The sequence below is a fragment of the Octopus sinensis genome, linkage group LG8 (genome assembly GCF_006345805.1).
Source record: "Octopus sinensis linkage group LG8, ASM634580v1, whole genome shotgun sequence".
Lineage (NCBI taxonomy): Eukaryota > Metazoa > Mollusca > Cephalopoda > Octopoda > Octopodidae > Octopus > Octopus sinensis.
Window position 1 is genome coordinate 29720287 of NC_043004.1, and position 4336 is coordinate 29724622.

Here is a 4336-nt window from a genome sequence, read left to right on the forward strand (position 1 = left end):
ATCTCTGTCTGACCCATGCAAGCATGGAAAAATGAACGATGGATGTTAAAATGATGATGATGATGATGGTGATAGATATAACAATTTCAAAAAAAAAAATTATCCATTCACAACAACATACACAGTTGAATACCTGGCTGAAGTATTCTGTTGTCTATATTTGTCTTTTCTATTACGATAACCACACACCACACCTATTTCTCTTTTGAACATGTCAACTTTGTCTACATCTATTTGATATGCTCACTTTCCATCTCTTACTGTATTTTCCTTCCCCCAAAACCTTTAACTTATTATCCTGTCCCCAATTTAACATTGGTCATATTTTCTGTTGAAACAAAACTACACAATCTTAAACTTAGCTGCAGCCATATAATCCCCACCAAGCTATTTCTGTGCCATCAGTCTATGACAAAGGATGCTGCCTAAAACATTAGATTCTACCTCTTCCTCAAGGCAAACCTTGATTGGTTGATTTAATCCAGTAGTTTTCAACCACTTTTTGCCTATGGACCCTTTTGATTCCTGTTTATAGCCATTCCTTGTTTCAAAAAATCCCATTATATTTTTGTAATTATTTGGAATTGTATAAGAAAATTTGTTAAGATATTTTGTGTATTATAGAAGTATAATCAATCTATTGCACATAAACTTTAACAACAGAATCTTATATGGACACCTAAGGGTCATATGGACTCCAGTTGAGGACCACTGACTGAAACCATAGCTCAGTTTAACACCCCGACCTGGTTCTTAGGTGCTTTTACAAAAGACTGGGTTTCTCAACCAGAGGTTAACTTCCCAGCAGTGTCATAGACTCTGAATAAGAAAAGATTAAGGACACGCCCTTCCTTTTCTGATAAAATGATGAAAAATTAAACTAATGATAATTACTTTCTAACATATCTTTTATAATTAACCAAGTGTTAATAATTTCTTTAAGTGAGGAGGGTCGTGGACGGTAGAATTAGTTACAGACCTTTTTGTTGTGAGATGAAATTGTGCTTTGATTGACTTTACCACTTCTGTACCAGTACCAGTTAAATACTGTGATGATCGTCCCCCAAATGTGTCGCCTTGTCACAATAAATAACGTAATGTACAAGAGAAAGGTGATAAAAATCCAGCGATAATTTAATAAGGATTTTTTTCCTCCAACTAATCTGTAATTTTTAATTCATTGAGAATTATGATCTACATCGTCCTTAATTCATGTCTTGAGTTATTTCCCTTATTCATTTATTTATTTAAAATCAGAATTCCATTAATAAAGGTAAGTGCGAGGGGAGATAACTAAGTTTTAACCATGTTTTCGCTTTGCCAATTATTGGCAGACTGCTTTCGAATGAACCTTATTAGTTTATTCACCAAATACAAACGTGTGTATAGTTGTAAGATACCCGAAGGGGTTGGAAATGAAAGTTAGATGCTTTTCTGCCTCTTCTTTGTCTCCCGTCCCCCTCTGCTCTACGAAGAGTGGACTGGATCCTGTGCAGGTAGCATGTAAAAAGCACCATTTGAGCGTGTCCATTGTCAGTACTGCCCGACTGGCCCTCATGCTGGTGGCACGTAAAAGCACCCACTACACTCTCGGAGTGGTTGGCATTAGGAAGAGCATCCAGCTGTAGAAACTCTGCCAGATCAGATTGGAGCCTGGTGCAGCCATTTGGTTCGCCAGACCTCAGTCAAATCATCCAACCCATGCTAGCACGAAAAGTGGACGTTAAACGATGATGATGATGATGATGATTAATATATTTTGACATCTATTTTGCTGTATCAATAACATACATGAAGAGATTGTTGAAAATTTAGAACTTTGTATATCATTGGAGCAATGACCTTTGTTCTCCACTCTTCAAAGCATTCAACCATCAGGTAGGAAAAGAAACTAATGTTCAACAAAAAAAGCCAAGTAGAGTTGATATTTTTTTTTCTTGGGAAACATTAGCAATATGATTTAGTCCCCACATACATCAGGCTCTAAGATGCTCCAGTCACAACTGTCTAACTGCATTGACTGTCTTTCTTGCTTGTTTTTAATGCAGTAGAATTTGAGATTAAGCTCCTATTTCTCTCATTGAGTAGACCAATGTTAAAAGACATTCCTAACTTTTTCAGTAATACTATATCCAATGTGACCTTTTTCTGAATGGGGATTTGACTGCTATTTCTAGCAGGCTCAAGTGTCACACAAGCAATAATACCGTGATGCCTAGTTTAGCAGATCTTTGATCAAAATCCATTCTAGCCATGGCCATTCAGTCTTTGTTGTTATAGACATCTACAAATTCATTATCCAATGAATTTGGTTGTTATTTCATCAAGTTGCAGTGATCCTTGTTGGTTGATGAGAAAACAAATTATTCAGTTCAAAACAATAATGTTGAACTTTATTTTTTATGTTTTAATATCTATTTTTCTGTTAGAATAAGTTAGACAGGGAGTTATTTGAGTTAAGATCTTTTGGCCAATGCTCTTCTTGGCAACAACGTTTGTTTGTATTTCAAATAAGAGATATTTTATTCAACAAGTCTTCCAAAATGTAGAACAGCTGGTCATATCAATAAGGAATGTAGACATCATATCACCATTTCACTCACGAGAAGCCATGAGGTGTCAGCATTCACATACATTTGCATGTGCACACACACAATCATCATTGGTTAATGTTCCATTTTCCTTCTCTTAGGTGAGCAGCTAAAGAGCTTCATCTGTCCTTGGGTCTGTCGGAGTTTCTGTCAGTGACCTTCTTCCAGAGGCAATTACATAACATGCTACCTGAGAACAATTTCCATCTACCAAAGTCAGTCGCAGCGAAACGGCCAGTCTGGGATTATAGCAGAAAATAGTTGCATAGTGGAACTAAACCTAAACAACATGATTATGAAGTGAACTTCTTAACCATACCAGCCATGCCATAAGTGGAATTATTACTGATTAAACTCATACCAACCAGCCTGACACCACCTCAAAACTGACTGTTTTACTATATTTGGATGGAAACAGAAATCTCTCATAATTTTATGTTCCCAGTTACCAACTTAATAATGTAAAATTTAGCAAATACCTGATTATTTTCAAATTTCTTGAAACCCAGTCACAAAAGGGTTAACAAGATTTTAAGACATTGTTTTTATCTTTTGATTGTATATAGTGTGGTGTGTGGTAGTATTTGGAACTTGATGCATTTAAGAAAACCACGTAAAGATCAGCAACAAGTTCAGAGATGAGGTATATATATAGATGGGGGAAAAGGTTCACAAGAGATCTGTTCTCAACTTCCTTTTGATTACATCGACTCCAGTGCGAAACTGGTACTTTCAGGTTTGATAAATAAAGTACCAGTTTCGCACTGGGGTCGATGTAATCGACTTAATCCCTTTGTCTGTCCTTGTTTGTCCCCCCTCTGTTTAGCCCCTTGTGGGCAGTAAATAAATATATATATTTTTTTGAGATTTTAAGAAGAGTTTGAAATTGGCTGCACTAGGTAACATTTATACACTGATCTTTCAGCAGTTTGTTGGAAAATTTCAGAAAAGTGCAAAACTTGGAAACATAATCTAAAGCTCAAAATGATATATATCTACATGCTAATTTATAATAAAAATATGAGGTCCCGAGGCAAAAAAAAAAAAGAAAAAAAAGGGCCTTGTTCAATACATAAAAAGAAACTCAAGTGGAAGTATTGGACACAGGGCACAAGGCTGGCTGCATAGTTAATAATTTATTTAGCAGTTATGTGCTCACAGATTCAATTGTACCATATAGAACTTCAAGCAAGTGTTTTCCATCAATACCTGGTGAGTGGAATTTGCAAGGCTGAAAATGTGGAGCTCATCAAATGGTACCATTACCATTCTTTGATGATAGACTTAATTTACTCATTCAGTAAAATACCAGCTCATGGGTATACATTTAACATTCTGTTACTAGTATTGAAACTAGCTAACTTCAGTCCACTGGTCTTGGAGGCTCTAAAGAGAGTCTTTGACACTGCCCTTTGTCTAAGCTCTAAAAATATCTGGCAAAGATAAAGAATACGTACACCTGGTGGTTAGGGTTTTTTGTTACGCCCAAAACCAGAGACGTACATATTCTTTACCTCTGCCAAATATTTTAGCAAACTCAGAGAGAAATATGCTCTGTACAGCAGTTAGAACAACCAGTTCACTAGATCTTGTTGGTCATTTCTGCAACCAAAGTCTAATTATTTTAATATCAAAATAATTTAATTAATGTAAAGGGATTACAACTATAATGAAAATATAGTTACCAATTGAAAGGTTGGAAGTTCAGAAAGGTTTTGCTTTGGTTATCAAAAAACAGTTTGTGT